Here is a 12,263-nt window from a genome sequence, read left to right as displayed (position 1 = left end):
TTTATGCTGTGCAATGCAGTAAGACTCTGTCCTTTTTGGTATTATTGATTTTTGTTTTTCCCCTTCTATAAAAATGTGAATACTTTTCCTGAGAACCTTTGGAGCTGCCGTAGCCGTTCCTGCCCTTCTGTATCAGCTTGTGGGATTTTATTTCCCATCATTGAACAAATGGATAGACTTGGTATTTCCCCCCCCCCCCGTTTTTTTTTTTTTCCCCCTCATCTTGGTTTAAAAATGTGGTTTCTCCTTGTGCACATGTGTAAACGGCTGTTAAAAAGTGCAGAGTGGTGGAAAAGTGGTTTCTTGCAACTTTAAAGTGCTCATGTTTTATTAAAACTGAGATTCCTGGACCTCGAGGGCCAGAGATGTACAGCACTTGCCACCTTCTCCTTTCCTGTAGGAAAAAAAAAGCCTTATTTCTTGCCTGGGAAATCCTCTGGTCCTCCCAATTTCTCCACATGTAGGTTTTGGAGTGAGATTCGATTCCTGTAGTTACGAATGCATTTCAAAGGGACTCTTAATGTATATAAAATATATGGTTAAAGTGCATAAAAGCTATGAAACAGAAATTGCTGAACCTGCTTCATTTTGACTTCGTTAGCCAAATAGCTGGCACTATTACTTGCCTTTTATTTTTCTCTTATTTTTTGGCTCCATTGCAATCTTTTTTCATGGTTTGTTTGCCACTTATCACCCTTTATCTTACATAGCTGCTGTGACTTAGTAACATTAAACTGCTCTCCGCACCACTGCAGTATTTAAACTTACTTTGCCCTTGTTCATGTGCAGCAATAACTTGCAATATTAATGCAAGCCATGTAAGTCCAGTTCCTTACCTAAATCTGCCATGAAAACAAAACCCCAGTAGAATTTCAATGGTTGTCAGCAAGATCCACAGCGCATCTGTATGTTTTTGCATCGGCTGGCTGGGGCATGGTTGTTTTCTATGTGTTTTTGCGTGCTGTGACCAGAGTGTAGTCCGTCTCTCTGGTCGGCACCTCAGGCTGGCAGTTACCTGGTTGCAGCTCCAGCAGATCTGTGACAACCCTGGTAGCCATCGCTGTGGTCTGACCCGTGTGGGCCCAGTGGCTGAGGTGCCACTGAGCCCCTGTGCCCTCACAGGGTGGAGAAAACGAGGCTCGCGCAGGACTCTGATGGCAGCAACGGTTCCTCGACAGCTCCCTAACGGTTCCTCAACGGCTCCTCCTTAGGCGGGAAACGCGCCCCCCAGCCCCCCAGTGAGCATGCGCAGTAGCTTTCGGCTCCCCGCTCGCGAGTGCGCAGGCGAGACCCCGGGAGCCAGAGCCGAGGATCTTCGGTTCTTCTCGGTAATTTCCGGAACGAGGCCCCGCCTTCGAGTGGCTAGCCCCCGCCCCCTTCGCCCTTCGGCAATTTCCGCCCCAGCTTCGGCAATCTCCGCGCGCCATTCGGTTCAGGCCGTTAAGTTCCGCCACCGCTTCGGCAGCTTCCGCCAGTCTGGTCGGAAATGGCCGAAGACGTGAGAGATCCAGCGGTTTAGGAGGGGGGAGAAGCCCGGCCGGCTTCTCGGAACGAACCAACCGCGCTCGGACGAGGGGGAGGTAGCGGGGGGGGAGCACGAGAAGGCGAGCGGCGGGGGGAGGACGAGGCAGCGGCTATGGCTCCCCCCCCGGCCCCTCACACACGGCAACGCTGCGGGCTCCGGGACTGCGGCTCCGCCAGGAGGGTGAAGTGAGGGCGCCGAGAGGTACGGAGGGCCCTACGACGGGCGGGGGTAGCGGCTAGGAGCCCCCCCCTCCCCGGGGGGACCACTGGGACCGGGGGCGTGGCACGAGTGGTACAGTCCGGAGGGGGAGGGGGGCGCCTTGAGGCGACCCTGAGGTAGAGGCGGCGGCGGCGGGGGTGGACAGGGCACCCTCAGGGCTGGTGTCGCCATGGGGGCGGCTCCACCAGGGTTGGGGGACACGCGGGGTTTCCCCCGGGGTGGGGAGAGATAGGGGGGACCTCGGGATTGAAGGCAGTGGAGGGTGGGGGTAACGGGGGGGCGTCCCCCGGCGTGGGGGACCCTCATGGCGGGAGGGCTGCGATGGCGCCGCTGAGGGGCTGCAGCCTTCCCGCCTGTCCCCATCCCCCTTCCCGCCTCCTCCCCGCCCCCAGGGTCCCGCACCCTCTTTCTGGCCAACGTCACCCATGCTCCCGAGGCCACCCCATGACCCCCCTTGCTCTGAGGCTGCTTTGGGCATCAGGCCCGGTGCCCTCTCTGGCTTCGCTCCGGCCTCATGCGATGCCGAGGCCTGGCAGGACCCCCGCGCCGGCGGCTTCCCTCCTACTCCGTAGCGGAGCCTGAAGGAGTCGGTGAAACGGTTAAAACGGTGCAAAGACGCTGCAAAACAAAATACCCCCTTTAGATGCTCCGTCCTGTCGCTGCGCATGCTAAACTGCAAGCATCCAGGCTCTCGGTGGCTCTTAGCTGGTCTCCAGTTGCGCGCGCGTCTGATAAAAATGTGCGCGTTGATGTCCTGATAGCATAGCTTGGCTTGAAGATTCCTGCTCTTCGGTGTTGCCAGTCTAGTGTCTGCGTAAAGAAGATTAAACAACTTTGTTTCCTGAAAGTGGTGTCACGCGCGTGGTGATTTTTCCCCAGATATTCATCTTTCTGTGAAGAGATCTGCACGCAGAAACGCCTCAAAGATTGGAGCCTAACGTAGCCATCGCGGATGTGTTTTGCACAGTGTTTCTGCTGTTTTTGAGATAGTACAGTTCTTGGAACAAGGGGCGTGTTTTGTATGCTGTCAGGTTTTATTAAATAATGACTAATCTTCAAATGGTTTCTATGTGAAGGTAACCTCGGTAATGAGCTGTGGTCTGGTTACATGGTGCTAGGGTTACATGGTTTTCCTCCTCCCCACGGGATCCCTTAACCTCAGATACCCCTTGACAGTCCCGTTGTCGCTTGCCACTTTATTCCCACATTTTTGTGGTATCTCCTCTTTTCAAATTTTCATTTCAGAAAATTAGAGTTCGCATTGGTTCAGCTCCGTGTTAAAGATAGTGGAACAGGGGTCATTGACTGTCTTGGTGTGAGCACAAATTCAGCCAAATTCTTCTGACAGCTCAGCTATGGTACAAGCAGTCCTTGAACTTCATGATGTCTTTTTTTGGCAGGAGAGGATCCAAAATAGTTTTCAGAAAGGCTCTAATTTTGCAAGTGGGGAGCATTAGCTGTGATGCCGCTTGCCTTTGAGGATGAGTTTTGGCAGTTGTCGAGACAGAGCAGAAGTGGCAAGTACACACAGAAAAACATAATTTTTTTGAATTCCCTTTGTTCCAGCTATTTCTCAAGAATACATAGGAAAATAAGAGGGTTGTCTAGGCTCTGTTAAGATGGGCATGAGAAAGAATATTTGTAGCGTGGATCTGCGTGACTGTTTAGCACTGTCAGCGTGTTCCCACAGTCTCCCTCCTTGTTGCTCGACTCCCGTCGCCTCTCCCGCTTCTCTAGCCTGGTTTCCCAGGCGATTCCTCCCCATCCCATAGCAGTGACCTCAGCGGGCTGGGAAGAGCAGCCAGCCGCATGCGCCACTTGTTTGAAGCCAAGATCACAGCAGTCAAATGCGAATTGGTTCCCAGTCCGGAGGCAATATTTCTGTTTTGGAAACCCTACGGAAACACAGGACTGAAAAGGACCTCCTGGTCGTTGAATCCTATCTCCTAAGCAGCTGGATAGTGTTTTCCAGGGATCGCTGTCTTTCTACTTGTGATCTGGTCTCTAAATACCCCTCTCAGGCAGGAACTGACCGTGTTTTGAAACAATTCCTAGCACGGGAGTTTTGATCCAGGCTGGATTTTAATTTACTGCAACTGTTAACTAAAGAATTAGGATTCAAACTGGGATTTGTGTGTCCTGACCCATGCAGCAAGCAAAATAAATGGAGTTTTTTCCATTTCCTCATGGAGAAGCTGGAGTGAGTTTGCTCATGGTGCTGCAGTTGCAATTTAACACACGCCCATAAGCCAAGAGCCCAAAATGCTCTTGGAGAAGGATTTAAAGCCCTGTTTGCTGGTGATTATCGGGTGAGTTTGGCTCCTGCAGGTTAGATGGCTGCTTGTCAGATGCAAATACAGCGGGTGATGGTGGATGTTGCCTGAAAAGCCAGTCTGAGGTTTTGGGGTTTGGTTAGGAAGGGCGAAGACGGGCGCCCGTGCGGCTTGTAGGTGATCGATGCCTCGATTGCCTGGGCGTAGGGAGCCTCGAGTGCCGGCCCGCCAGGCAAATTGATGTTCTTATGCAGCCCTTGCAGGGCCAGTTTTGAAGTGCAAATTGAAATCCCATTTTCGTAAAATCGTTGCTATTAGTTAATTGATGTCTGTTACCAGCAAGAGTGGTTTAGAGGACTGGTGAATCTATCACAAATGGATTGGAAAGGGCATTTTGTAGCGTCTGCCCCACACTTGACTTGCTGGACATTGCCTACAAGATTATAGCAATTTCGTGGCAAGATCCAATATATTTATGTTTTTAAATTTAAGAGTTTGTTTGCTGAGGAAGTGGAGGATATCCAGTGTTTTTATGTAACTTGGCTACGGACAAGCTGTGCTCCCTCTGCTGGTGTCTGCTCTGCTGACTTGGGGTGACCACCAGCAGTCAGATTTCTCAGGAATACTTTCACATAATAACACTACAGAGTGACCTGTCTCCTGCAGATTTAAAGCAAGTGGCTTGTAAAATAAGGCTTTTTGAAAGGTGCAGGTTGAAATTGGTCTGCAAATTGCTGCCTTTCCAGAGAGTTTCTTAAATGGTGGGGATCTCATTGCATGGGAATTGAGGGTAATGTTTTCTACGCCTCTTCCCTGCCCCTATGAATTTTGGTGCATTTAGAAAATATCTGATTTTTCTACAGATGCAGATGACTTCTGGAGAGTAGCCTCCTACATGGGATTAACCCATGCATGCAAACAAGACCTCATTTTCTCTGCATAATTTCCATCTGCTTGGCCTTTTATCAGCCCGTTTTCCTAGAATACTCCCTTTTTATGATTCAAAATACTCCAAGTATCTTCCTCTCTGACTTTCTTTAGGGACCCTGGCAGTGCAGGTAGGTGCAGGTTCATTTCCATTCTTGTTTTGTTTTGCTGCACGTGCTGCTGTGCTTTTCTGAGCTGCTACTCTGACATGTGCCAGTGTAGGATGGACTTCCCTACTGTTCTGCACTACTTCTCTGTGTCACCACGGTGCTGAGCTGTGTTGTCCCCTCAAATCCGTGCCAGTAATTGGTCAAATTCAGCCAATATACTTAGTAGTCAATTATGAATTCACAGGGAGGTGAATTATATTTATTTGAGAGCCAGAATGTCATGGAACAACAAATAAATCGCTCTGTGTGCGTGTTGCCTCTCTTAGGGGACACTTAGCACAGGTTGAATACTTTCTGACTCCATCAAATTGATGATAAATTCGAGCTCAGCAGCTTTACTGGAACAGTTGGTTCCTCTGCTTCTGTAAAACAAGGTTGAAGTTGCTATTAGGAGCCTTAAATGAGTTCCTGTTGTACATCTAATAATACATGTCAGTGACTAAGCAAACATCATTCTCTGAGTTTTAATAAAGATGGCATCTCCACAGCAGCTGGTACAAAAAAAAAAAAAAAAGGGGGATTAAAAAATAGTCTTTGTTTAGGCAAAGTATTTCTTTCCTTAGGCGTTTCTCTTGGGAAGACCTTGTGCTTGTAAATGAATGTGCCGCCTACCTCCTGCACCTTGGTTTTAATGTGGGGATTGAGGAGGAGTCGACTATCAGCAAACTAGCCAGAGGTGGATGCTTTGGAAAGTTGCCACTAATTAGTGTGGCGTCTGACAATTAGCTGTTGTTAAACCTCCCCTTGCAAGTCCTCAACTTGCAAGGAAACCTCCAGGAACCAAGGATCTGGAGGAAGAAATAAGAGTGGTCGCTGTAATGGTGGGGAGAAAAAGTCCTAGGTGCTTTTTGTGTTGCTGATGCTGCTAAAAGCAGAGCACAGATGTGGTGGAGCAGGTAGGATTTGATGCACCCACGAGCTCTTGCAGCCTGTCACAATGGGCCGTGTCGTGTCCTGCACGTTTTTTAGGTCTCTCATCTGTAGAATGGGACTTAAAACTCCTGCATTTCACAGGAAAGCACCGAATTGGTAACATCTGCAAAATGCTTATATTGCAGAATATTATGTTTATGCTGATAGTAATCTTAGGGTGGTTAACAGAAATTTAGATTTAATGAAAATAATAATAAAAGATTCCAAGAAATCATGCTGTTGGTTTCTCACATTTGCCTCCAGGATCTTCTGCCTTTGTTTTTGCTTTGCAGCAGCAATGAATAATACCGAGCGTTTTGCAAGTGTTCTCCGGGGTGTAGTTAGTCAAGAGTAAAAATTGAGCCGGAGCTGGCAGGTATCTCAAAGCTTTTGTGCAGAAGCTAAAGCTTTTGTTTTTTCAGGAATCAGTCCTACTCTTTCCCTGGCAGTGAATTTCACCTAAGCAGCACAATGATGCTCCTGATCAGAACAGCCAAATTCTGCAATTGTTCCTTGCTAAAGAGGAGGTCGGGGAAGGAGGTGGTTTCTTTCCAAGCTGACCGACTGTCTCCTAGAGCTTCCCGGTGCGTTCCTGGGGCAGCTGGGCCCGGAGCATCTTCCGGAGCCGTTTAGACAAGTCCGACCTGGGCTCTGCGCTGACTTGCAGCTCTGGATAATTCCAGTGCTCCAGTCCAAAGGGCTCACACACCAGCTCCACACGCATCTCCCGGCTGTTTTAACGTGCATCCCTGCTCCATAATGCATGCGCAGGCACGGAGAGCCTTTCAGTGACGGCTGAAAGCAGCGAGGGCTGCGATAGGAAGTGGCAGCTGTTCGACAAATGTCATCGAGTAGCTTTTATAAAAAGAGCCAAAGAGAATTTCCTCTCCTTAAAACTGATTAAAGCCAAGGCAGCGTTGCAAATATTTCTTGCTAGTGGAGACCGGGGCTGTGCTGCAAGGGGAAAATGCCCTGTTTTGCAGCCTGTTGGGCACTGAGAGAGCTGGAGAGGCACGTGGTGCCCATGCAAGTGTTTTAGACTTGAGCACTTCTTTTATTGTGCAACTCTGTCTATTTTAAGGCCTTCTCTGTAGGCCTTTTGCTTTTATGAGCAGCAAAATTTATAATCCCCAATATTTCCCATACATGGCAAGAAATGTCTTCATTCTGGCCCAAGTTTAGCCGCAGATGAGATCTGTTTTGGGAAGGGCATTATGCAAAAGCAGAGGGGGAGGAAGAGGAAACACTCAATGTGCAGCCTTCTTGCTTTGAAGTGCAGTTTTAATGGTTCCCTCATATTCATGTCTTAATTATTTAACTGGCAATGCGATCTTTGGGATTGCCACCCTTTCCAAGTCATAAGCAGAGCTGTAAAGATATCTTGTTTGGAGTGGGGAGAGCATATGTTGCTCTCAGTATTGCATTTTTTGGAATTGTTTGCAATGACCTTTGGGGATCTGCAAACCTGAGATTTTGCTTTTTTTAGATTGCATTCTCACATTAAAGTGTGAACGCTGTCTTTAACAGGACATCTACGGGTGTAGTTTCTAGGGAAAAAACAAATAAGCCAGAATTGCTCATGCTTGCTGTTACTTATATTTTCCTCAAAAAAAAAAATCTCACTGTATCCTTGAACAGCTAAAGACCTGATGAAAGGGCTGTGCTGCCTTTTTATTGCAATCATTTCTTTAAATATTCTACAGCTTGCCAAGTTGTTATGTGACTGGGTTGTAGGTTTGCACCAGGTTGGAAAAGGTAACTCAAGTCATCTTTGAATGTGTGTATTACGGGGAAAAAAAAAGCTCTGGGAAACAAGTGTTGAAGAGCAGGTGCTGCAAAACTAGGGTTCTGCCAAGTTTGGAGCAACAAAATTGCAGAGCAGATGCTGAAAAAATCCCCAGCATCTCCTTTGCAGCTGAGCCCTCCCTTCCTCCGAGCCTGGCCCAGCAAGGCAGTGAATATCAAGGCGTATTAAAATATCCCGAGTTATTTGTGTGGATAGGAGGAATGAGAGGAAGACTCAAATGAGACCCAACCACACATCTTCAGCCCACAAATCCTGGCTTTTTTCCACAGACCATAACCTTGGAAAAAGTGGAGGAATGTGAGTGGAGGAACCCAAGGGGCTCCCTGCTTTTCCTGCTCGAGCCGAGATAACATCTCCCACTGTTGGAACTTGCAGGGCTCCTGCAGGGAGTTTGATCCACCCCTTCATTTTGTGATGTTCCTGGGGCTGCAAACACAAGCACTTAGCTTTTTTTTTTTTTTTTTTTTTTTTTTTTTCCCACCCTTTTAAAAAATAAGGGAGAAAAAGGAGGGAGGGAAAATCCCAGCAAGCCAATGATGTAATGCCCAAGGCCTGTGTTTTAACTGCAGCTAATTTAACTCCGGATAAGCCAGGGTTAAATGCAGGGAGCTTTCAAACTCCCATATTCAGCAGAGCTTTGTTCCCTGGGTTTTCACACGCGGGATGCGGGTGTGCGGCCGTCCGCTGCTTTCAGAGCAATTTGCTGCGGTTTCTGCCCTAAAGAATTTGTCCCGAGGTGCGAGAAAAGTCCTGTCAATTTGTTGCTATAAACCCTGATGAATTTCTGGTTGTTTTTTCGCTTTTGCTTGGTGACAGAATTGCAAAACGGGAGCAGCTTTCGGTGAGTTGTAGGACTTGGGAGCTGCGAGTTTCTGGGTTTGGACCTCGTGTCTTTGCAGGTGTCCTCCTTTCCCCGGCTCCATTAATTTCCACAAAAGATACAGGAACCTTCAGCTCTGCAGCAGCGTTAAATTTGGTTGAAATGGCCATTGACTTCACAAATCACTGAGAGCAGAGGCGGGTGAAGCCATCCTGCAATTACCCATGTTGTTTTCCTTGGAAAACAGGCTTTTAAAGCAGTGCAGAAAATCAAATCTGTAGTAGATTATTGGGTAACTCTTGCTTTGATTTGACTTTCTTCTTGGGCACTCTCCATTCCTTCTTTTTCCCTTCCTTCGAGGGCTGAGGTTTGTTTGCTGGTGGTTTGTTAGGTTTTTGAGGTCTCCCTTCCTGGATGGTTATGTACAAAACCAGGAACTTGCTGTTTTCACACGTGTGACTTCTTTTTTGTGAGAAAGTTTGCTGTTTTGGGCACCTCTGACCCACACAATACCCTGTAGCTGCTGACAGGAGGGAACTTACTGTGGTGGGGACTGGAAGAGGATGGCTTGTATCAACACCTTTTTTCTTGTTGTTATTATTTCTCTCTCTTTTTTTTTTTTTCTTCCCATGTAATGCGAAAAAAAATCTTGGGGATTTTTTTCACTGACTTGTTCCTTTAATCTTGAATTTTGACGCTGTTTCCAGGAGCTGCTGTAGGTGAAGGACAGGGAGGAGCTGCCTCTCCACACAGCAGGGTAGGAGAGATCAGGACCACGCAGTTACCTAGAAAACAAGGAGCACTTGGTTTTCACATGGGTTAACTTTGCTTTCCATGAGTGGGATTCACTCCTTTTGGCAGCTCTGACCTGCGCGTCTGCCTGTGATCCCAGCAGAAGAGATAAGATGAGGTGGCAGTTCAAGGCATTGCTTCTGTTTTCCCTTTTCCATATAAAAAGCCAAAAAATCATGTTGCTCTTACAAGAGGCTTTTACAAATTGCACAAGGGTGTGGGAAACTGAAGGACTGTCCAGCACTTGACAGATTTTTCTGTTTCTTTTTCTTCTTTTTCTTCTTTATACTTTACCTGCTGATTTGACATTCTGCTCCCCTCCTTGGCCTTATTTCCACATTAAATTAGGAAATGAAGATGTTAATTTAACCCCTTCTTGAGGCGAGGAAAGCAGAGGCTGGCAATGGCGGTAGGAAAAGGCTTGTTGAGAAATGAGGTGGTTTGTTTATAAATGCATTATTTTAAGGTAATAAAGCCCCTTATCTCTCTAATGAATGAGGCCTTAAGACAAAATTGAAGAGACATTGTTAATTTTGTGCTATTATGGGTGTCTTGAAACGATCTCCTGGGCTCTGGTCCATTGCCATGCCCCTGGGATAATCTTTCTTAATCCGTTGCAAATGAGATCCAAAAAATGAGACAATCTGGCTGAGGTTTCAACACTGATCAGCAGCCACGGGGCTGGTATCTGCTGGCATCACTTGTTCCAGAGGAGCTTTGCTGGGCACAGGGGTGGAGAAATTTTAAAAACAGGCAGCGACGTCTCTTTTTTTAGGTTGGAATTACTGGGTTTTGGGGTGTTTCTGCCAAATGATGAAGTATTGAGGCCTCCAAACGAAGAAGTGGAGATGCAAAGAGGTGTGAAAGTGATGGTTTTAAAGAAATGGTGTAATTTATCCTTGGCACATGCTTTTTTGGGGGAAGCTTTGGGTCATTGCTGGGTGAATACATAGCTGTTACACTATACTGAAAAGATAAACTTGTATTTAATATCGATGTTCCTGGGTTATCTTATAGGCACACACTCTTAGTTTAACCTTGCAGTTTAACTAATTTAAATCAATTCAAGCAATTTGCAGAGTGGTGTCCCAAAATCTCCATGGTCTCATTTCTATGAAGATCGCAGCGATCCAGAACGGCCCGTTTACTGATGGTTTCGTCTCAGAATTGCTACAAAGCTGGAAAACACTAGGAAAAACTAGGCAGAGCATCCTGGCAGAAGGCTTTGGGGCTCCATTTGAACGAAATCACCTAAACACCTTTTTCTTTTCTTCCTTGAGATGTTTTGGGCAGCCTGGTGGAGGTGAGGACAGCATCTGAGTGGGAGACACTTCCCTGGGATTCTTTGATACAGATGTAGCTGTCTGCAGCTCAGCCCTTGCTTTGATTTCTCTTGCTCTTTTTCCTCCCTCTCCAGGTTTGCGCTTAGAGTCCCTGGGGAGTAAAACGGCTGGTTCCAAAGCACTGTTCCTCTCGCCCCAAGCAGGTATCTTGGAGCACTGCAGGTCCTCAAAGTGCCTGCTGCTTTCGCAGGGGATGTTGCTGAGGAGAAAGAAAAGCTTTGGGAAGTGGAATGGCCCCGAAGAGGGAGAACTGAAAATCTTTGGCAGGGCCAGCTGTGGCAAACGTCTTGCTGAGTGAAAGGGGATTTGTGGAGCTTGCTTGGACCATGCTCTGGGTGGTGGGGCATTCCAAAGAGTCTGATTTTCCAGGGAAAATATACATGCTATTTCTGCAAAGTCCAGCAGGGCCTTTTCTAGCTCTGCTTTTAACACCCTTGCTGAGGGCATGTTCCCGTTGCAGGGAGAACCTTCCGGAGGGATGTCCCCTCTCCATAGCTTGGTGGAAAACCCTTTTTCCCTGCTTGTTTTAACCCCGTATGGAACGGGAGAGACTGATACTTGACTGAACAGGTAAATAATCCAGTGCTAAGTGAAAAACAAGCTATGCTTTAATTCCCAGGTTGAAAAAAGCAGCAGGAAGGAGAGCAGAGAGGTTCTCCCAAGCAGTTACGCTCTGTCCCCAGTTTTAAAATTGTCAGTGCCATCCAGGGAGCCCTTGGCTTTGCTGCTGGGTTTTAATTAGCATTTAGATTGGCTGCCTGGAGGGAGTCGCTGCCCAGGGGCGCCAGGGCTCCGAGGCTGGAGCCTCCCGCAGCTCCTGCTGCGAGTCAGGGCATTTCCATAAAAACCATTAGCTCCGTTACTGATAAACATGAAAGGCATCAATTTCACTTAATTTTCTGACGAGGAGGCCTTGGTAGGAGCGTATTATAGCGCTGCAGTGGTGACGTTTCTGCCCCCCTTCCCTCCCTGCTGGCCCCTTGCAGTTTTACGGGCAGCTGAGATTCCCAAAACGAGCTGTTTCGCGGGGAGAGAGATGGGGAGTTATTTCTGTTCCAATTTCCTGAAGGAGCCGGTTGTCTCGCGACGTGGCAGGGAATTATTTAATGCTCATCTGAAGAGGTGTCTCTATTAATTGAACAGGGATTTAATGTCTCCCCGAAGCATAATTGGGCTGTGTGTGGAGTATATTAACACGTATGTCTTGTGGCGGGGTTCTTCTTTCCTCCGCGGCGCAGTGTCATCCTATGGGTAATCTTTTGCTTAATCAAAACGGGCTTAAGCTGTTGAGTGGCTCCTTATTCCGGGATAAACTTTGAAACAAGGCTTTGGTGCAAGCCAGACACATCTAATCCTTCAGGCCAGTGTCTTAGCACAGTAATTCCGCATTGGCCAGTGCGGAAAACTTCGGCTCGCTGCTCCCTGCGTTCTGCCCTTGTCCACATGTGCACTGATGCTTCAGTGTCCCGATATGT

At 47.7% G+C, this 12,263-nt stretch overlaps 1 long non-coding RNA gene across 1 annotated transcript in view; it reads left to right on the top strand.

Moving 5' to 3' along the window:
- Nucleotides 1-1,291: 1,291 nt before the first annotated feature.
- Nucleotides 1,292-12,263, top strand: part of LOC148592588 (uncharacterized) — a 35,839-nt gene continuing 24,867 nt past the window's right edge. Inside the window, exon 1 of the long non-coding RNA XR_015913916.1 lies at nucleotides 1,292-1,726. This is a non-coding gene — a long non-coding RNA (uncharacterized LOC148592588). The remainder of the gene's footprint in view (nucleotides 1,727-12,263) is intronic.

This window comes from Tinamus guttatus, unplaced genomic scaffold (assembly GCF_059628265.1).
Source record: "Tinamus guttatus ecotype Peru unplaced genomic scaffold, ASM5962826v1 Tinamus_guttatus_pri_ptg000548l, whole genome shotgun sequence".
Lineage (NCBI taxonomy): Eukaryota > Metazoa > Chordata > Aves > Tinamiformes > Tinamidae > Tinamus > Tinamus guttatus.
Note: the sequence above shows the minus strand (reverse complement) of the source record. Positions and strands in the feature narration are given on the sequence as shown.